This window comes from Lepidochelys kempii, chromosome 1, assembly GCF_965140285.1.
Source record: "Lepidochelys kempii isolate rLepKem1 chromosome 1, rLepKem1.hap1, whole genome shotgun sequence".
Classification (NCBI taxonomy): Eukaryota; Metazoa; Chordata; order Testudines; family Cheloniidae; genus Lepidochelys; species Lepidochelys kempii.
Window position 1 is genome coordinate 150,968,084 of NC_136380.1, and position 23,392 is coordinate 150,991,475.

The window sequence follows — 23,392 nt, forward strand, 5'->3', positions numbered from 1 at the left end:
TATTAAGTGTGCCCAAGACTTCCCATTTTAAGACCCTGCTGTTAATTGCTTACAATTTACCTCAGATTTAAACATTTCGGATGAAATTTTCCATGGTGGGTGTCTATCTCAGATTGAGTCATATTTTGGAAAATTTCAGCACAAATGGTTCAGCCATTACTGAAGACAAGATTAGGAGGTAAATGCATCGTTTTGCCAACGTTAAAAAATTCTAGTGACTTTTTCCATTGAGAAGCTCTAGCAACTCCATGCTGTGGAGAAGGGACTTCAAAATTGAAGCAGGGTGCCTTTTTGCCCTCCTCTCATGAAAAGCCACACAAATTTGACCAAGTTCGAAGCCTCTTAGGGAAAAAAAAATCAGTTTGCCCCATGCTCAGGGATTTCCTAGAGTTTAGCAGTTAAAATTCCTCAAAGATTCTATCCTCACTGAGCCAGGCCTACATTACAGACCTGTATTGGTATAACTATCTCGCTCATGGGTGTGAAAAATCCACACCCCGGAGTGATATAGTTATACCGCCCTAACCTCCCCACGTAGAGAGCGCTATGTCAACGGGAGAGCTTCTCCTGCTGATATAGCTATCACCTCTTGGTGAAGTGGATTAACTATGCCAATGGGAGAAGGTATCCCATCAGTTTAGTAATGACTTCTTTAAAGCGGTACAGCAATGCAGCTGCATCACTGTACTGCTGTATGTGAATAAAAGCCCTAAGTATGCTCCAGCCTTTCACGGCTCCTATTACTGACCAGACAATGCATGGAGTCATCCCCAGGGAGCAACTGAGCATGCTCCAGCTCTACGTTGGTTTAACTTTAATGCAAAGGGGACAAGAGCCAGAGCAGGAAGGGAGGGAAAGGAATAGACTGGGACAAGGAGTCTAGTGCAAGCGGAGTGGGTGGGGACAGTGAAAGAAACTGGGAATGACTTGATTCCCTCCATATTGGACATGCTCCAGTATGGGGTGGAGCCGGACTTTTCCTGAAATAACAGCTCTGGCTCAGGGGGAGTAGATAAGGACAAGGAGCAGAGGGTGGGGATGGGAAGACAGGGACTGAAGGTTAGCAGAGGGAGAGGAAAGAGGAATTGGGAATTCAGAGAGGGAGATTTGGACTGGGCAGGTAGGGAGACTGGTGACAAGGAGTCAGGGGGGATGGTCTGTTAGGGAGTCCAGAGGGATGAGACTAGGACTGGCTGAGCAAGGAACTGGGACTAGAAGCCTAAGGAGCAGAGACTGGAACGGGCTAGATGAGGAAAATAAAATGGCATTAGGGCAAGGAACCTGAGGTGGGAAAGAGAGGACTGGGACAGACAGCTAGGAGGGAACAGAGCAAATGTGGTCAAGCTTGAGGGGAAAATCAGCACAAGAGTCTATACTCCCCAGAGCATACTCCTCTCCAGAGCCTGGAATAGAACCCAAGTTCTGAATCTCACCATCCCTCTGCAATTAGCAAATACACGTGAAACTGGAGAAATATATCTCATCCCGTCCACTGATGGTCCACAGAGAGGATGACAACCTACTACTGCTATCAGTTACTCCATTAGCTCACCTGGCACAGGTCAGTGCAGGGGATCTGGAAGTTCCAACCCTGGTGATGGCTTATGTGAGTATCAGTACAATATCACATGATGCAATTATTTTTTTCTCATTTTGATCTTTTAAAAGACTTCATTTTTGTGTGTAGTTTCCTATGTTAAAAGAACATTAAGGTTGTAAAGTCAAGCACCCAAAAGTTAGGAAACGTCAGAATTAAGATGACTTGTGCAACCTTAATTCCCCCTCACACTCTGATGCATATGCCTTATGATACAATTTCTAATTTCATGATTACATACTGTTTTTTCCACAGGACCTGTGCATCCTTTATTGCATGGGATAGTTCTGCTATGGTGATTAATTGGGGTTATTGTAGTGAAGGAAACTTGCATGTAAGATGCCTGCTTCATTTGTTGCAGATGTTGGAACATGTGTACTATTAGTAGTACTAGTGAGGGGTCTAGGTCTGCCCGACACTGAAGCCACTAAGTCCAGGCTTCAACTGACTTCTTGAGACAATGAAGGGAAAAAACAAAACAAAACAGGAGCAGGACTGAGATCAGGGATAAAGAATCAGGGATCCAGAGCGGGATATTGAGCAGAGAATCCCCAAGCGCCCACTGCTTCTCAAAGTCATCTAAGAAGTCAGCCGACACTGCCCAGAGGAATTCTGTCCCACAGGTATGATCGGATAAGGGACCTGATATAGGGACCCTACATCCAGCTTCCTCCTCCAGGTATGATGGATGGTTGTCTCGGCCAGTGCCCGGAGGAGGTTGATGCGGAGGTCCTGCAACTTTATGGGGCCACAATTGGAGTGTGCAAGGACCAGAGCAGAGTACAGACTGTCTCAGGAGGTTCCTTGCCCTCCTCAGGTGGCAGCAGTTCCCAGCCTTTGTGTTGGGGCAGGACACGAGGGTAAGGAAGTAGATGGCATGAAGCACAAGTGCGTACAGATGTTTTCTGGGCACGGTTTGGGGACAGACCGACTGGATGTCATCCAGCTGACTTAGGCTGCATGTTGGGGGCTGCTCAGGGACGCTTGCAGGACATGGGCCCAATGTCAAGTTCCAGAGCACCAGGGGTGAGTGGTGGGCAGAGAGCACCCTTCCACAGGACCTGCTCAAGGAAAATGAGAGAAGCAGAAAGCAAGGCTGCCCTCACCTCCTGGAGCACATGATGGGGGACACATGGGTAGACAATCCCCCACACTGTCTGAGCACCATGGGATCCACCCAATCCCTCTGGCCATAGTCTAGGTGGTCTCCAACTCTGGTGGTTCCAGCCAGGACCAACCTCCAGCACACCAAGGGAGATTCCACCACCTGCACACATAGATGAGGTTTGTGTAGCACGGTCTCTGCGAGGAGGTCCTTCCCCTCGGTGGCTGCTGCAGACCTGGTTGCAGAAACCAGTTTCCAGATCCTGAGGGAGTCCTGGTAGAAGATCAGCAGCTCAGAGAGGTCTCGGGTAGACCTCTCAGGAGGAGATAAGAGTGGCTGGTTGTATCAGCATCCTTGGAGGCAGTGGAGGAAGTGCATGCCATTACGCTCCATTGGAAGGCGTGTAGTGAATGAAGCAGGGGAGGAAAGGCTAGTTTCATACCTAAGACAGTTGAATGATGCCCTGGAGTACTAGATTCCATCCTTGCTTCTGCCACAGAGTTCCTGTGTAGTGCTAGACAAGTTACTTAAACCAGACATTTCACAGGCAGTCACTAATTGTGTGTTCCTCATTTTCTGGGTGCCCAACATGAGACCTTGGTGTTTGACTTCTACAAGTGCTGAGCACTCACAGCTGCAAGTGAAGTGAATGGGAGCTGTACCGGAATACATAAAGTGCGAGTGTAATGCTAAGTCCTCTGAAAAATCAGGCCCAAGATGTCTCAGAATTGGCACCCAAAATTAGTGAAATCTTTTGACCCCAGTCTCTCTGTGCCTCAGCTCCTTACCTGCATAATGAAGTTAATACCTATTCTTCTCACACGGGTATTGTGAAGATAAATTAATATTTCTGAAGCACTCAGATACTGTAGTGAGGGGAATCATAGAAAAGCCCATTAGTAATAATTCTGTCTTCAGGGCAGAGTGTGTATAAGTCATGGAGCCACACTCTGAACAATTATTAGAAAACAAAATATTGAATGGCTGCTCATTAAGCAAGCGCCATCCATTCTGTGCACTGAAGGAGGCAGGGGTCCACCAGGAAAAAAGAAGTGTGTGATCATGTGATCTTCTATATCCTAATGCATGTACACATGGGGATTGAATCAAGGTTGCACAGAACACCTTAATTCTGGTATTTCCTAGTTTCTGACTGCTTGACTTTACAAGCTTAATAATGTCCTTTAACATAGTTTTTGGTGTTTAATCATTTTAAGTTGGCACGGTTATTTAGTCTAGAATTTGTGATTAGGTAAAAGTCTACAACATACAACCGAGATTTCAGTCAATCTCCATTGCAAAGACATAATTCATTCCAAAATAGGATTATAGTACAGAGCTATGGGATGTGTCATTAACATCTTGGTAATAACAGTGACCAATATATTAAATTGGTTTTCCCCAAGACTCTCCTCTCTGCCCCCCTCCAGATCATTTATATGCAAGTATCATGCACTGTATTCCAATTTTTAATAATGCCTGTGTACTCCTTAAGGTAATATTCTCTGTCTGCACAGCCTACTTCATTTTAGTCTTCTTTAGCTTCGATTTCAGCTGTCTCAACTCCATGGGGACAAAATCCTCTCAAAGTCCTAAGTAAGTAAGCCCAGTGGCTGAACTGCCTTCCTTTTCCAATGCTAAGGGACCCCTTAATTCCTTTGTTAAGCCTTTGAAAATGACAAGTACAGATTTACAATCCCTGCAGGGGTATGAAAAGGAAACTATCCAGACGCCATCACACAATTCTGTAGTAACCCTCTCCCACAATTGCCAAATGCAGGAATGTGGTAAAGAAGCTGAATACTCAGCACAAAAAATTTCACAACCCATTAGCAATGCTACATCAAAATAATAATGAACAAAAATCAAAAGGGGAACCCAGCAGGCTGAAATCCCCTGGGTTTGCTGGAAGGAGCATAAGTGAGAATTCAATGTCACATTTTGTACAAATACTATTTTGAACTAAATAAGTGCCTACGTCTAACACAGGAAAGGATAGAGACCACACACAAAAAGTAGCATAAAATCTTTGACTGAATCACCTTCAGGCCACAACAACTGACTAATTGTTTAGTGATCCCTTGGTATCCCTTAAGGCATAGGGACAGAGGCTAAATGTGTAAGATTTTCCAGAGGGTGTGTGCAAGTAAACCCACTGCTCAAGCCAGCCTAATTTTTCATATTAGCCTTTCCTGAGACATCGCTGGACAAGCATGAAACTGATTTTCAGCTCTTTCAGCACAGAGCCAGAAACGCAGATCTGGGAAATCTGAAACTTTCCACCAAAATTTCTTACTGGAATGTGACCCTTTTCCTTGCTCTGAACTGTCCGTGACCAACAAGTCTATCAACAGGTTATTCACAACAGTCTCACTTTTAAACTCCCCAGATTTTTAGAGGGTGGAGAATCATCATTAAAACATGGCAAACTATTTACAACAAATAATTTATTACCATTTCAGTACTTTTTCTATTAGCTTGTTATGTGAACAGGTCTGTTTTATTAACTCATTTGTTACCTAAGTGATTCAGCCATAGGGTTACCAGACAGCAAGTGTGAAAAACCGGGACAGGGGATGGGAGGTAATAGGGGCCTATATAAGAAAAAGACCCAAAAATCAGGACTGTCCCAAAATCAGGACATCTGGTCACCCTATTCAGCAAATGCTTTGTGCAAACATATTTCAGACTGTGGGTTGCTCTCAAACCTGTCACTGCACCATTGCCAAAGTATTCACCATGCATAATTTTCTGTTTCCATTAGCCTCCTAAGTCACATGATACAGTTTCTGCTACCTAACTGGATAACCAAAGCTTTAATAAGTGGGAGGAGGGGTGGAGTAAGTCATTTGTGACACCAATGCATTCTCATGAGCATCTGAGAGATTTCTGGTGCAAATATTTGTTGGAATTCATATACACACAGGTGTCTGCATCACTCCCTCGTTCCACAGTCTTGCAAACTCTAAACAAAAAATAATTCTCTCCTATGAACGTTCATGAGAAGCAAGGGAAAAGGATTCTAGATTTATGGACAGTGGTAGGATACTTCAATAGCATGTGCTTAACATGTTATAAATACCTAGAGAGAAAGCGATGAACTTTGTAGATGAGTTATCGTAAATCCTAGCATTACATGAAGATGGGTGAAGTTTTTCTCCCTCTACTAAAAAACATAAGTAAATATTAGTGCTTATGAAATACATTGAATTGGATGCAATTGGTCCATTCTTGAGCCAGAGGATAGGTACAGGATAGGCAGTGGTAATGGAGTATTTTACCATTGCACTGCACAGAGATCCTGGAGAGACCATTTCCAGGGGCTGAAAGCTAGTTTCCAACTTTGTGTCATAAAATCATTGACCTGGTGGTATCTGTCATGATCTAGGGATTTGGTTTACCTCAGACCACTGTCTTTCACTAACTCCAGATCCCCAGTTACCTTCCTATCTGTTCCCATTTTTCGGAACCTCGGTGGCCTCCTCTTCTTCAGCCACCCCTTCCCCAGTGCCCATGGCATCCTAGCTCAGTTCACATGTGCCGGTGAACTCCTAAGTCATGACATGTCAAGTGGTCAGTAAATGCAGCAATTTGTGTGATTCTAAAAGTTCATATCTTCCATAGGACTAGCCAGGGTCTTTTGCATAATTAAAGTTAAAAAAATATTCTCCAGTTTTTCTTACAGAGATGAATTTAGTGGAATTCAAATATAGCCTAAATTCAGCTCCGAATGCCATCCATTTCTGTGGAGTTACACCAGGGATGGATTTGACCTCATATTACACTGTAGGCCCCTCCAGTAGCCATCCACACGGCTGCCTCTCAAGTTTCAGGTCTTCCTATAATTGAGTTTAAATGGTAGTTTTGCTAGATTGACAAATCTTTACAGGAATTTGTGAAGAGCAGGGGTGAAAGTCGAGTGACTTACCAGTATGCTGGGGCCAGCTCTGGCCCCCAGAAGGGGAAGGGCCTAGGGTGAAAGGGGCAGGGCTGAGGGGATCAGAGTCAGCCCCAGTCCACCCTGTAAGGTGAGTGCCCCTCCTCCCCCACTGGGGTAGCACTAGCAGCAGCCGCCCCGGGCTCCGGGGGCTATTTAAAGGGCCCGGGGCTCCCGTGCTTCTGCTGCCCTGGTCCTTTAATTAGCCACCGGAGCCCTGGGGAAGAGGCGGGGCTCCAGGGGCTATTTAAAGGACCAGAGTGGTAGAGGCAGCTGGAGCCCCTGCTACCCCAGGGCTCTGGGGGCTATTTAAAGGGCCTGCAGCTCCCCTGCTTCTACCGCCCCCATCCTTTAAATAGCCCCTGGAGCCCTGGAGTAGTGGCGGGGTTCTGGCGGCTATTTAAAGGGCCAGGGCAGTAGAAGCAGGGGAGCCCCGGGCCCTTTAAATAGCCACCGGAGCCCCACAGCCATTACCCCAGGACTCCAGCAGCAGCCACTGCTAGGAGCCCCAGGCCCTTTATATTGCCCCCTGGGGAAGCCAGGCTGCCGTAGTATGGTGCACCGGCTCTTGCCGGTATGCCGTACCAGCTTACTTTCACCTCTGGTGAAGAGTATATGAATATGAACTATTTCCCACATTGGAAAGATGTGTACATTACCAAACTGCAGCATGAAATACAACTCCTTAAACACTCCTTCGCAGCTCTTTAGCATGTTGAAAACTAGCATTTGACTGCCCATTACTGTTTCACAGGCCCCTCCCATGAGAGCTCCTAAGTTACCCTGATATTTTGGAAAGCATGACAAGGGCCTGCTCAAGATAGGGTGTTAATTAGGGCATACAACAGGAACCAATAATAGACTACGTAATAGGAAAGCAGAGGGTTTGTGTTTAAGAACCATGCAATCATAATGCTAGAGTTAAGAGGGTCATTTTAATTATAGATCTTGTTTATGGTCAAGGGTTGCTATCTCAGTTGTGAACTTGTTCTTCAGATTGCAACTTGGTATACAAGGCCTCAGCTTGGAAACTAATGTTTACACTGACCTAAAAAAAACCCCAACAATTTGGCATTTGAGACTTACATACCTAGGAATTCTTTACTTTTAGAGCCCCCCAAAAAGCCAGTTTCTTTTAAAAAAAAGTTGTGTTTTTTTTTTTTAAATTCATCTAGCCACAAAATGGTGTAATTAAAACAAAATTAAAAGAATTAAAGAGTCACTGCAGCTAGAGGCTATCATATGTTGACAAAATCATATTCTGGATATCAGCTGATGAAACTTTGGTGTGGCTATCCCTGCTCTTCCCGTAATCACCTGCATCAGACTCCCTCTCCTTTTCCCCTTTGGAGCCTTCCTGCCTGGGACTCCGCCACTGGAAGTTAACCCTAAACTGCCCATTCCTATTAGCTGACTGAGTTTTTCTATGCACAGTCCATAGAGCTGTGCATATCCCTCCTCATCTTGTCCCTTAGGTCATGCCCTCTGAAAGTCCCTAACCTCAATGAAGGCAAGTCCACAGAGGAGGACAGCGCTGCTGAGGTGACTGACTTCCATCCATGAGGAAACGACCAGGAGATCCATGCCAATCTGGGTTGGCGCTCAGGATGACTACAGACTGTAAAGACTTGCAAGATCCTTTCTGAAGAAGGCCCTGCAACCTATTTCTACTGTTTGCTTTAGAATTTAACTTCTTGTCATCCACACTGCAAAACTGGGGTAAAATCCTGGCCCCACTGAAGTCAATGAGAGTTTTGCCATCGACTTAACCAGCGGCAGATTTTCATCCTTGAACTTTAATCATGGTAAAAATGTCAAATGTCAAATGAGTCCTTTCCCTTGGAATATACCATCTGTGCTTTAGGCCAGGCTTGTGACATGCACATATTTCTAATTCTAGTCTCCAAATTTTAGCAAATGACTCACTCAACACTTTGAAGCTAAATCAAAACACAGCACAAACCATGTTGTTTCAACTTCCAGGTTCTAAAGAGTGCATTTCATTTGCTGTTTTTGTTCTCCCTCAGCTCCAAGTCATGGATATTTGTGCTTTTGGAATGTAAATGAAGGGGTACTCATCAAATTATTCTCATTGGCTGATTAAACTCTCTCTCTAGTCCTCTTCCTGGGTGCCTGCTGCATTTTTCTACCTTTACCATGTAAAATGCTTTTCACCTAATTTTTCATTTTTAAACAAGCACAGATATGGTTTTAGATTAACAAATACACAAATATGAAAAATAGTACAACCTTACACTATTACCTGAGGTTACATTTCCAGCGTGTCAAAATGAAAGTTGTTCTACAGCACCATCTGGTGAAGCTGAAAGGTGTAATTGGTCTGGACACCAGGGAACCTCATTGGATGCAGAAGGCACCTGTTTGCCAGACTCTGGTGTGGCAGTGGATCGTTCTGCAGAGGTTCCTCCAAGCTAGTACCTGGAGAAATCTGTGGCCCTAGGAATCCATTCCAAGGTGCCTGGGAGGTCTGGAAGATTCAAGTAGATATTTTCGCAGCTCTATAGGAAACCAAAGGTCAAATCCCTGCTCTCTATCCGACAGAGTAAGGACTTGAACCTGGGTCTCCCTCATCTCATGTCAGAGCTGTAACCACAGATGTGATAAAAGGCAATAGTGGCATTTTTTCTAGTTGCTGGTGCTTGGTAGAGCAAGATGTCTGTAGCACAGCCCTGCTCCTGACCTACGTCCCTGTACCCAGAACCATTATGGAGGCCCGTCTAGCGTGGCTGCACAGGCGTATAGAAGCGGGTCTCAGTCCCCAGTGTAGCCAAAATGCACAGGACACATCTCTCTGAATCTGTAGCTTCTTTGAAGACTTAATTGAAACCAATGGGGTTTCCACGTACAGCCACAAATCAAATGCAGAATGCATAAAAGGTGGAGTGTCAACCTTCAATATGAACAGGAGTACTTGTAGCACCTTAGATACTAACAAATTTATCTGAGCATAGGCTTTCATGGGCTACAGCCCACTTCATCGGATGTATAGAATGGAACATTTATATATACACACACACATACAGAGAATATGAAAAGGTGGAGTAAGAGGCTAATTAATTAAGATGTGCTATTATCAGCAGGAGAAAAAAAACTTTTGTAGTGATGATCAAAATGGCCCATTTAGACAGTTGATAAGAAGGTGTGAGGATACTTAAGATGGGGAAATAGATTCAATATGTGTAATGACCCAGTCACTCCCAGTCTCTATTTAAACCCAAATTAATGATATCTAGTTTGCATATTAATTCAAGCTCAGCAGTTTCTCGTTGGAGTCTGTTTTTGAAGCTTTTCTGTTGCAAAATTGCCACCTTTAAATCTGTTACTGAGTGGCCAGAGAGGTTGAAGTGTTCTCCGACTGGTTTTTGAATGTTATTACTCCTGATGCCAGATTTGTGTCCATTTATTCTTTTGCGTAGAGACTGTCCGGTTTAGCTAATGTACATGGCAGAGGGGCATTGCTGGCACATGATGGCATATATCACATTGGTAGATGTGCAGGTGAACGACCCCCTGATGGCATGGCTAATGTGATTAGGTCCTATGATGGAATCACTTGAATAAATATGTGGACAGAGTTGGCATCTGGCTTTGTTGCAAGGATAGGTTCCTGGGTTAGTGTTTTGTTGTGTGGTTGCTGGAGCGTATTTGCTTCAGGTAGTGAGGCTGTCTGTAAGCGAGGACTGGTCCATCTTCCAAGTTCTGTGAGAGTGATGGGTCATCCTTCAGGATAGGTTGTAGATCTCTGAAGATGCACTGGAGAGGTTTTAGTTGGGGGCTGAAGGTGACAGCTAGTGGCATTCTGTTATTTTCTTTGTTGGGCCTGTCCTGTAGTAGGTGACTTCTGGGTACTCTTCTGGCTCTGTCAATCCGTTTTTTCACTTCAGCAAGTTGGTATTGTAGTTTTAAGAATGCTTGATAGAGATCTTGTAGGTGTTTGTCTCTGTCTGAGGGATTGGAGCAAATGTGGTTGTATCGTAGAGCTTGGCTGTAGACAATGGATCATGCGGTGTGTCCTGGATGGAAGCTGGAGGCACGTAGGTAAGTATAGCGGTCAGTAGGTTTCCGGTATAGGGTGGTGTTTATGTGACCATCACTTATTAGCAAAGTAGTGACCAGGAAATGGACTGCTTGGTTTAGGCTGAGGTTGATGGTGGGATGGAAATTGTTGAAATCATGGTGGAGTTCCTCAAGGGCTTCTTTTCCATGGGTCCAGATGAAGAAGATGTCGTCAATATAGTGCAAGTAGAGTAGGGGTGTTAGGGGATGAGAGCTAAGGAAGCATTGTTCTAAGTCAGCCATAAAAATGTTGGCATACTGTGGGGCCATGCGGGTACCCATAGCAGTGCTGCTGACTTGAAGGTATACATTGTCCCCAAATGTGAAATAGTTGTGGGTGAGGACAAAGTCACAAAGGTCAGCCACCAGGTTTGCCATGACATTATCCATTCTCTGCACCTGATGAAGTGAGCTGTAGCCCACGAAAGCTGATGCACAAATCAATTGGTTAGTCTCTAAGGTGCCACAAGTCCTCCTGTTCTTTTTGCGGATACAGACTAACACGGCTGCTACTCTGTAACCTTCAGTATGAAGGCTTTGGGTTTTGTTACTGTGCCACAGCCCAATTGCTCTTTATGTTTACTATTTGTCCTGAGATAGTACAGAGGCCCCAGTTAGGATCTCATTTTTCTAGACACTGTGCTTACGTAAAGACTAATCCCTGCCCCAAAGTACTTAGTCTAACTAATGTTAAATGTAAAAGGTTAGTTTTTAAGTCTGGCAATTGATGCTTTGTTACAATGTTGGAGACCTGAGCTGCATTCTAAATATCAGGGCTTAAATTTTTGGTGTATCAGAGGCTCACCAAATAGCCTAGTCCAGGGGTCGGCAACCTTTCCGAAGTGGTGTGCTGACTCTTCATTTATTCACTCTAATTTAAGGTTTCACGTGCCAGTAATACATTTTAACATTTTTAGACGGTCTCTTTCTATAAGTCTATAATATATAACTAAACTATTGTTGTATGTAAAGTAAATAAGGTTTTTAAAATGTTTAAGAAACTTCATTTAAAATTAAATTAAAATGCAGAGCCCCGTGGCCCGGTGGCCAGGACCCAGGCAGTGAGTGTGCCACAGAAAAATCAGCTCACGTGCCATAGGTTGCCTACCACTGGCCTAGTTGTTAGCTCTCTGCATTACTATGCAAGTCATTTCTGGCCTGGTCAACATTGGTCACAATCAACAGCCTAAAGTATTCACTGCTGAAGTCAATGGAGGTATGCTATTAGAGAGTTTGGCCCAGAAGGTGTCTTTCTTCAAAGCCTAAATACATTTAGAGAAGTTACATTACTGACTTGGGTTTAGAGCCTGACTTTAGAATATGCACAGCTGGTACAAGAAGATGATAAAGTGTGTCTTTAAAATCTTTTATTTACAGAAACTTTTAGTTTGCAAACCGAACAAAACACCACCCCTCTATTTAAGCTCTTCCAATGCATTCCGAAAGCTGCCCCTTCACAATCAGGTTTTTTTAGTGTAAACCAACAAATCCTAAATGGAAATTTAGAAGCATTCCCTAAATTTTCTTTTTCAAGTAAAAATATACACATACATTCTTACTCTACCAAAAAAAATGCATTGCATTTAAAGGTAATCTTGTTGAAGTGAAATCAATCCAACAAACCAGTTTTAGACTTTTCCCTTGGTTTGTGGATTTAAATTGCTTCTGAAAAATCACATGAACCAAACATTTATATGGCAAGATTTTAGCTCCATTACTACAAAAGTAGGCTTTCCACCTGCCTCTCAGATTCCATTTCCCGCACAGAAAATGCACATTTAAAAGCATACTTTTTGCGGCACACATGATCTCACCAAATTGAATATGACTGAACCTTTTGAGGACCTTTTAACGCCAGGATAGCTTTTCAAAACTGTATCTGTAAAAACAGCTTTACATTAACAGATAATATAGGATTTGCCATAAAGTTACAGGTGCAGATAGTGATATGTAACATTGGTCAATTAGTGTATTTAAAAGAAACATATTCCATGTGAGTGTTAACAGGTAAGGTATATTAGCCCTAAGTGTAGCTTATTTAACTTGGCCATTTAAAAGGTTAGCTCTTTTCATGTCTAATGTTGTTTGTATGATTTTCTTACATGCACAACGTTTTAAATCCTATGAAAGCACACAAAAATTCTCCTTTTGTAGCATGTGTTCATCTCATTGATTTTGCAATATAAAAACATAAATACAGTGCAATCAACATGATATACAGTAATAAAGATGGTTATTATATGCTGTGGTACTTCTGTGCATTGTTTAAGGAAACCTGTCTCTATAGCTTGTTTGCTTTCAAAGTTACTTTAAAAGATAGCTATTTTGAAACGGATGTCAGTCTCATCTTCATTTCAAGGGATCTATGTCTAGGTTTTTATTCCCCACTTAAATATGAGCGGTCACCATAGTAGTGAGTGTGCACCTTGGGTATCTGATTCTTGCACTGATATCATTTTAAAGTGCTGAATTAGAGCCAGACACTTATGCAGACCCCATGTATAGATCCTAGAACTGATAGATTGTCATCCTAGAGACACGGTGGGTGAGGTAATATCTTTTATTGGACCAACTTCTGTGGGTGAGCAAGACAAGCTTTCAAGCTACAGAGAGCTCTTCCTCAAGTCCAGGAAAGGTACTCCGAGTGTAACAACTAAACACAAGGTCAAACAGATAGCACATATTCCATCTATCTGTTTGACCTTGTATTTAGTTGTTACACTCGGAGTACCTTTCCTGGACCCGAGGAAGAGCTCTGTGTAGCTTGAAAGCTTGTCGTGCTGACTCACAGGAGTTGGTCCAGTAAAAGATATTACCTCACCCACCTTGTCTCTCTAATATCCTGGGACAGACACAGCTACAACACTGCAGGCAACCAATCATGTTTTTTAAAAACCATGCATGAGTTACACTTGCAGTTGAACAGCAGCAAGAGAAATTGTGACTGTTTTCCTTAGAATAGCAGCTCTGCATTAATGTAATCTTCAGTAAGTTTTTTTCTAAAATGGCTCAAATTAATATTTCTACCATTACATGTAAAGCACGGCTCCAGCACGTTTGATTTTCAGCTCTTCCTATAAAAGGGCTTTTTTTTATTGTACAGATTGTTCCTGGGTTATGTCAACATAGAAATAGGTACTTTGTTTTTAATGTCAATTTGCCCCAATGTTTGTAATGAAAGCTTCTACAATAGGATTTCTACAATAGAGTATGATGGAAAACTTCTTTTGAATAAGAATACAAGGAATGAAAACGAAGGCAAAACAAAAACTCAAGGCATGTACTACAGACCATTAGGATAGAAGGAGAATGGAAATCAAAGTTTCCTGGACCTGTTAACAGATACAACTAAATTTAGGCGTCATTACAGAGGTTCATGTTACACAGAAGACTGCTTTTATGATCCAACAAACAGACTCTAAGCAGAGCAGAAGTCATCTTGGATCTACTTCTTGCTGAACTAGGAAACAGCCACAGTGGATGTACAGGAGCCTGGGCAACCACCCAGGGCAACCATTCCCCCTGACAAAATGAGGTGTGGGGAATCTTTGGGGACATTTCCTCTCCCCAGTACTCCTCTTGCAGGTTTTACTACGGGAGGTGATAGTCTGACCCCAGGAATAGAGGCGTAGCGTGTGGCACTATAACTATAAACAATGCAAGGAAATTTTAAAAAGGGAAAATCTGAAGTAAAAAAAAAAAAATCAAGAAAATCCTTCCAACACCCAGGTCTACTGGGCTATGAAATAGTCTTCTTAGCAAAGTGTTGGAAACCTAGTTGTATAAAATAACTAGATAAAAATATATGCTGCAGGAAATATAGGAAAACTGACAGGATGATCTTAGAGGTTTCTGTCACCTCTAATTTATGATTCTCATACTTCCTTCTACTCTATTCAAATTCTTATATTGTGCCCCTCACTGTGGCATTTGAGTGCCTTCCAGTGAACATCAAGCAACATGACTAGCATCGGTCACATTTGGTTCCTTCTACCTTCTTCTCCTGTGACAAGGCACCACTTACCACTAGTGATGCCTAGTGGATAGGTCACTGGACTCTAGCCCTCCCCATCTACAGCATTCACTTCAGCAGTGCGGCAGTCCCTCTCCTAGCAGACAGAACCTGGGCCCTCCATCCAGGTCACCAATTGAGTCCAACCACTTCTGGGATAACAGTCCAAAAATATATTAAGTCCCCACAAAAGAAAGTCTTCAGCCTACCTCTGCACTCTTGCCTCAGGGTTTACAAAATCTCTATCCCTCTTATTTTCAGGGGGAAGGGTTGTGCCCTTTTCACAGTGCTTGGGTGCCCTCCCTTTCCACTGGGCTCTAACCAAAGGCTCTCCAAGAGGCAGTGATATCAAGCACCCAGGAGTGCTTCAGAACTTCCTCCCTGGCCCATTTCCTACCACTTACCGTCCCAGTCCGCTTGCTCTCCTGCACCCTCGCTCACATGCTCATTTTCACTGCAAGGCCCAAACAGGCATATATATTGTTTTGACAGATGTATTATGCTAAATTCAGATTTTATTTGTTACAGGACGCAAGAGTTGGCAGCCAAATAGTCAAAACAAGTAATTTTTTTTAAATGAAATTTCACAAAGGTTTTCATGATTCTTTTCCTCCCCTCCTCCCATTTTTCGTAACCAGCGCCATATTCTTTGTTCACTTAAGGTATTGTAATGTTATGTGTGGAATTAGGACCACACATTATCACAGCTATAATGGGTCAATTAAAGGCCCACTCCTGAAGCCCAAATACAAATCCACGGAAATGCACACCTGTCCAGATACCTATATAATTAAATCTGTAGAAACTGACTCCCACACCTACATGCAGATACACACGTGTATTCATGTGTACACACCTAGCATGCAATAGATTCATAGATACTAAGGTCAGAAGGGATCATTATGATCATCTAGTCCGACCTCCTGCACAACGCAGGCCACAGACTTTCACCCACCCACCCCTGCGAAAAACCTCTCACCTATGTCCGAGCTATTGAAGTCCTCAAATCGTGGTTTAAAGACTTCAAGGAGCGGACAGTCCTCCAGCAAGCGACCCATGCCCCATGCTACAGAGGAAGGCGAAAAACCTCCAGGGCCTCTTCCAATCTGCCCTGGAGGAAAATTCCTTCCCGACCCCAAATATGGTGATCAGCTAAACCCTGAGCATATGGGCAAGATTCACCAGCCAGATACCCAGGAAAGAATTTTCTGTGGTAACTCAGATCCCACCCCATCTAACATCCCATCACAGGCCATTGGGCCTATTTACCATGAATATTTAAAGATCAATTAATTACCAAAATCATGTTATCCCATCATACCATCTCCTCCATAAACTTATCGAGTTTAATCTTAAAGCCAGATAGATCTTTTGCCCCCACTGCTTCCTTTGGAAGGCTATTCCAAAAACTTCACTCCTCTGATGGTTAGAAATCTTCGTCTAATTTCAAGTCTAAACTTCCCAATGACCAGTTTATATCCATTTGTTCTTGTGTCCACATTGGTACTGAGCTTAAATAATTCCTCTCCCTCTCCAGTATTTATCCCTCTGATATATTTATAGAGAGCAATCATATCTCCCCTCAACCTTCTTTTAGTTAGGCTAAACAAGCCAAGCTCCTTGAGTCTCCTTTCATAAGACAAGTTTTCCATTCCTCGGATCATCCTAGTAGCCCTTCTTTGTACCTGTTCCAGTTTGAATTCATCCTTCTTAAACATGGGAGACCAGAACTGCACATAGTATTCCAGGTGAGGTCTCACCAGTGCCTTGTATAACGGTACTAAAACCTCCTTATCTCTACTGGAAATACCTCGCCTGATGCATCCCAAGACTGCATTAGCTTTTTTCACGGCCATATCACATTGGCGGCTAATAGTCATCCTATGATCAACCAATACTCCAAGGTCCTTCTCCTCCTCCATTACTTCTAACTGATGCATCCCCAGCTTATAACTGAAATTCTTGTTATTAATCCCTAAATGCATGACCTTACACTTCTCACCATTAAATTTCATCCCACTACTATTACTCCAGTTTACAAGGTCATCCAGATCCTCCTGTATGATATCCCAGTCCTTCTCTAAATTGGCAATACCTCCCAGCTTTGTGTCATCCGCAAACTTTAGTACCACACTCCCACTTTTTGTGCCGAGGTCAGTAATAAAAAGATTAAATAAGATTGGTCCCAAAACCGATCCCTGAGGAACTCCACTGGTAACCTCCCTCCAGCCTGACAGTTCACCTTTTAGTAGCACCCACTGTAGTCTCCATTAAGCAATTCCTTGTCCACCTTTCAATTTTCATATTGATCCCCATCTTTTCCAATTTAACTAATAATTCCCCATGTGGCATGGTATGAAACGCCTTACTGGAATCTAGGTAAATTAGATCCACTGCGTTTCCTTTGTCTAAAAAATCTGTTACTTTCTCAAAGAAGGAGATCAGGTTGGTTTGGCACGATCTACCTTTTGTAAAACCATATTGTATTTTGTCCCATTTACCATTGACTTCAATGTCCATAACTACTTTCTCCTTCAAAATTTTTTCCAAGCCCTTGCATACTACAGATGTCAAACTAATAGGCCTGTAGTTACCCGGATGACTTTTTTTCCTTTCTTAAAAATAGGAACTATGTTAGCAATTCTCCAATCATACGGTACAACCCCTGAGTTTACAGATTCATTAAAAATTCTTGCTAATGGGCTTGCAATTTCATGTGCCAATTCCTTTAATATTCTTGGATGAATATTATCCAGGCCCCCTGATTTAGTCCTATTAAGCTGTTCGAGTTTTGCTTCTACCTCAGATATGGTAATATCTACCTCCATATCCTCATTCCCATTTGTCATGCTACCATTATCCCTAAGATCCTCTTTAGCCTTATTAAAGACTGAGGCAAAGTATTTGTTTAGATATTGGGCCATGCCTAGATTATCCTTGACCTCCACTCCATCCTCAGTGTTTAGTGGTCCCACTACTTCTTTCTTTGTTTTCTTCTTATTTATATGGCTATAGAACCTTTTACTATTGGTTTTAATTCACTTTGCAAGGTCCAGCTGTACTTGACTTTTAGCCTGTCTCACTTTATCCCTACATGTTCTGACCTCAATAAGGTAGCTTTCCTTGATGATCCCTCTCATCTTCCACTCCGTGTATGCTTTCTGCTTTTTCTTAATCACCTCTCTGAGATGCTTGCTCCTCCAGCTTGGTCTACAATTCCTGCCTATGAATTTCCCCCCCCTTTCTTGGGATGCAGGCTTCCGATAGCTTCTGCAGCTTAGATTTAAAGTAAACACATATAAATTCCAAATTATTCATTATTACAATTGTTATTTAATGCCTAGAGACCCCAGCTAAATTCAGGGCTCCAGGGTGGTAAGTGCTGGACATACACATAAAAAGAGAGAGTCTGCAACAAAGAGTTTATTATGCAGCTAGACAAGGGTGGGGATACAATGTCTCTTCTGCAATTACTCATCAACAACATTCACTTTTTAAGAACATTTCTTTTAGAGTTCCCTTCTCTTTTAAAAACTTGTTATGAAATGAATATACACATTTTATGTCACCAATTTTTTGTGCACAAGCCAGCAAAAGGAATAAAAGCGAAAGAGTTAGGATGCACATTTTATTCACACAGGTACACACACATGCGGCAATACACACACCTCCCTACACAAAGACACACAGTATCTTACACACATACAATGCATGCATGCACACACTTACAGAGACACTTTTTCATATACTTTTCCAGGGGCTGCCTAAATCACCCAGCCGGGAAGGGAGGAGGGGTGGACTGGAGGGGGAAAAGATGGGGGTGGGGATGGAGGAGAGAGGATGGAGAGGGAAAGAGGCCAAGGATGAGAACAGGGTGGGGGTGAGAGGGGTCAGTGAAGGAGAGAGGAAGGGGTGGGGGGTATGTGGGGTGGATGGGGATGCAGGGGGAGGCAGAAGGCTACAGGTGCATGAGGATGTGGAGGGCACAAGAGTGTATAGGGACATAATGGGAGTGCAGCAGTGCATGGAGGTGAATGGGATGCAGGGCTGTGGGGGCGAGGGACATGCGGGTGGTGGCAGCTCTGGGAGGCGGAGAGGTTGGGTGGGAGAGTGCTGTAAGGGGTACAGGGCTGGGATGGGTAGGTGTGGGGGCGGGATAGGATGGGGGAGGGATGCAGCATGGAGGATGGAGGTGTGGGGAGGGGGGTTGAGATGAGGAGGGATGCAATGACAGGGGATGAGGGTGCAGCCCCATTCCCAGCACTCGGCAATGGGGATACACATACCTTCAACTCCTGGGTGCCGGCGGTGGGACAACAGACCACAGTTTGCTGCAGGCCATGCACCACAGCTCAAGCCCAGCTACGTGATAAGAATAGGGCCAGGCAACAGCAGGAGAGGCGTGAACCACGCAACCCCTCAACAGCTGCCTGCGGCACTAGTTCCTCCCCTACCCTGACCCAGCCAATGGGAGCTGTGCCTGAGGGGGGAGCAGCACTCAAACGGCACCCCCAGCAGGCCCTAAGGCTAGGAGCTGGAGATGCCGGCTGCTTCCTGACCCAGGAGCTGCACGGTCCATGGCACGGCGGCTGCCAGGGAGCCTGCCAGCCCCACTACAGCGCCACGTGAACCGGACATTCAACAGCCCGGTCAGCAGTGTCTTTTGGATCGGGTGTTCCGGTCCAAAACCAGACACCTAGTCACCCTATCTTGGGCTTGCTACAACTTGCATACTGCATACTTCACCCCTGCAGCCCTTTTAAACCCTTCCTCCACCATGTAGAGCAGACTCTGCAAGTGCAGAAGGGCAGGGCCACGAACTGTCCCCACGTGGGGTTTATATACCCCATCCCACTCCCCAATGCGAAGATGTCTTCTAGTCCAAACCCTTAGCATCTAAAACTAGTGAATTGTGTATTTTTTTAAAAAAAACATGTGTGTAAATATAACAAAGTTTACAATAAACTAATTTTCTTTGTTATACGTAAATCTACTTAATACATTAATATCTGACTGGAAAAAAGTGGGGAGATACAAGAATAAGAAAGGATATGGAGAAGAGATCCCTAAATTGACACAGTTTATTGGCACATGCTGCTTCAACATATTCTTGCTTAGAATAAGGATTCACTTGCTTTGTAAGGACCCAGTTCTGCCAGGTCTCCACACTCTCCCCCCATTGAAGTCAGCAGCAAAGTTTACAAGATAGGAACCCAAGTGAGGAACCAATTCCAGTTTTCTACAATGGATACAAATGTGTTATATCATCTTTATATATACATACCCTGTAGACATTTGAATGTTAGGGCGGAAAAGAATATCTTCGGCATTGGACAGAAAACGTGGGGCCATCAATATGGCTGAACTCAAAGAAATCCATTTACCTGTTCATGTGGAATCTTTTTAGTGTTTGAAAAATGTGCTAGTATTCACGCTATGTATTATTCATATACAAGTCCTGGTGGAATTTATATACTTTATGAAAAATGGTCTCATTCAGGTTTTCATTTGCTGTCCAGACAGGACTGATAATGCCCACCAGAGCTATATGGAAGTGCCTTAAAGAACAGATTCAGAAGTCACCCTGGAAATTTCCTGTTTTATGTTTGATAACTAAATAACCTCAGCATGCAATTTATTGTCCTTAGACTTAGCATAGGCATTATCTAGGTGCTAGAACAACCATTGCATACTCTGAAGAGTGACTCTTGAAAGGATATTGTGGGGTTCCAGAATTATTGCCTTAGTGATTCCAGATCACCTTTTAAAACTTCCAAGTACAAGGATTCCCCCTCCGCACGCACACACCCACCCCTCAATAATTACCCTGCAAACTAAACCTGGCATTTGAAAGACACACTGTGTTCTTCAGGCTTTGACATCAGTAATAGAAATTCTGCCATTGGAACTTATTTCGTATTTCTGCACGAGCCAGAAGACAATACAAATATTTTCCACTGCATGCATCCGATGAAGTGAGCTGTAGTTCACGAAAGCTTATGCTCAAATAAATTTGTTAATCTCTAAGGTGTCACAAGTACTCCTTTTCTTAATACAGATAGAGAATTCAAGGCTTTATCAGGACTGCAGCCTTAACTGGAGTGAGGAATTATAAGAATTAATTTATGTTACTTAAAATAAGCAGACATGTTTTGGGAAAAAAAAACATAGCAAACCAAATCCAGTAAGAAAATGCCATTTCTGACTGACAGGGTTTCCAAGGGCAAAACCTTCTTAGGCCAGGAACATGTTGCTTCTCTTTCATGACCATATATACAAAAGCAAGGAGTCTGCCCACAGAGGTTAACTAGATGCAGATAATCACCGGCAATCTTCCTTATGTGCAATTCATAAGGGTGAGTTAATTACTAAGCCAACTTGGCATATATAGACCTACGTTTGCAGCTAACACATATTCACTATTACATTAAGGTCTTATGTTTAATTTATAGTAGATTGTTAAAGTATTTTTACTACATGCTTCTTTACAAGCTTGTCTTTCATGGACTGCTGTTCTAGCATGCAGAACAACAAGAATAATAAATTTATTCTGCTCCAAATCCTAGTGCCACTGAAAAAACCTGTCTTTGACTTAAATGGTAAAGGAACAGGCCCTGAATGCAACTGATCATTTATTATACTACTGCAATGCTACTTACAGTATGATCTTGCTATTTTGCACGATGACAAATATCTAATGGGCTTTACTGAGTTTTGTGAATTAGTGAATACACATGATTATGGTTGGTTTTTTACTGTATCACAGAAAGAATTTCTGTGTTGTACAGCCATGCTTCATAAATTTTCAACAAGCAAAACTTAAGCATGCAACTCACCAGCTGGCACATTCCCTGGTAGCTAGGCATGGCAGACAGGCTCTCTTCCTTTAGCTCTCCCTGCCGATAGGGTCTGCTGCTTCTTGCAACTCAGCCCTCTGGCTAGGTCAGGATCCTCCCCCTTTTCAGGGTACTAAGAGATCAGCATGTTATAGTCCATCAGTTTCACATTGGACCTTCAGTCTGACTCCATGCTCACTAGTCCTGACTCCTTGACAAGGGGTTCCATACCACCTTCCTCTGTGGGCTGGTAGAGGAACCCACGCCTTCCCTCTCCACTCGGTTCCGATCCAGGGACCACTGACTAGGCAGTCAAGACCTGACTACACAGACCCCCTTGCTACCTTGCCCTGTCTTGGGCTTTTTTGCCTCAGCCTCTTCCTGGGCTCCCAGTGTACAACCACCACTCCCCTTAACCCTCTTCCACAGGCTCCCTGCAGAGTGTCTGAGCACTTTCTGCTATCCAGCTGGTTCTGCTGGAAGGGAGCTCTCTTTACCCTCCCCTCACAGGCCAGTCTCTGTCTCAGCCGGGCAGGCCCCTCCACCAGTGAGCAGAATTTTGGATGGGCTCATTCCCAACTGCCTTGGGCTCCCTCTCACAGACTTACCCTCCTTCAGGGAGGCTCTGTCTGCCAGCAATCCAGCTCAGCTCCCCGACTCCAGCCAGGCTTCTCTTGTTGGGAGAGTGCTAGAGATCTGCTCTCCTCCCTGGTCACCCCCCACCTGAGCTGGGTTCAGCCCTTTTAAGTTCTCCCTCTAGGACTGATACCTCCTCCAGGTGTAGTAGGGTGAGACAGAGCCAAAAGGCTCTCTTTGGGCCCAGTGTGAGGCACGTACCCCGCAATGGACAAACCACTACCCCAACTGGTACAATTGCAATCAATAAAAGTAATTTTTGCACAATCAGAATAATGGCAAAATCTGTACAAAATCTTATGATTTGTTATAGTGTTGAGATTCCTCACTGTCTGTCACAGAAGCTGCAATCCATTAATAAGCTGTTCTAAGCGCTAATATTTAAAAGGCATGAAGAGAGCCTTTTAGTGAGCCCACAGTACTCTATAATACTTCAGGGTTTTTTGACAAGTGCAATTTATTTTAATGAATGCATGCTTTATACTATACTTTTACAATATGTACTACTTTACACTTGCTAGTAATGTAATCTTAGTCCTACCTATACCACTCCGCTATTAAATCTGTGCTTAGTAATAGGGTAAAACCTTCAAGTTTGAGTAAATTAACAAATTTGCAAATTACAGAAACAAGAGTTAGTAATGTTCTACTACTACAATTATTGTTGCTAGTGATATTTTCTTTTACCTTTGATTATGGTTAATGGGTAACCTCCCATCTCAAAGCACGTGAAAATGGGCAAAACCCCTTTGAAGGACATTATTTGCTATTTCAGATCCCAAATTTCTAGGTCTTCCTGAGGCCTACGAATGCAGCACTGCTCTTTTCATTGACTGCAAGAGTAACTACTCTCAAAGACTGATGGCATTACATGCATGGCAGTCATTATTAGTGTTTGCTGTCTGGCAACAAGACTCTCTCCCCTTCTTTCCAGGGCGCGGAAAGTGGCCAAAAGCTACTTGTGAAAATGGACAAAGCATAGGTACTGGAACTAGGGGGGCTGTCGCATCCCCTGGCTTGAACTGGTTTCCATTATATACAGGATTTACAATTTGGTTCAATGGTTCTCAGCACCTCCATTATACAAATTGTTCCTGCACCCTTGGGACAAAGGGGCAGCTTGGTCCATTAGTTAGACCATGGAGCTGGGAGACAGAAATGGAATTAGAACCCACATCTCATGCCATTGATT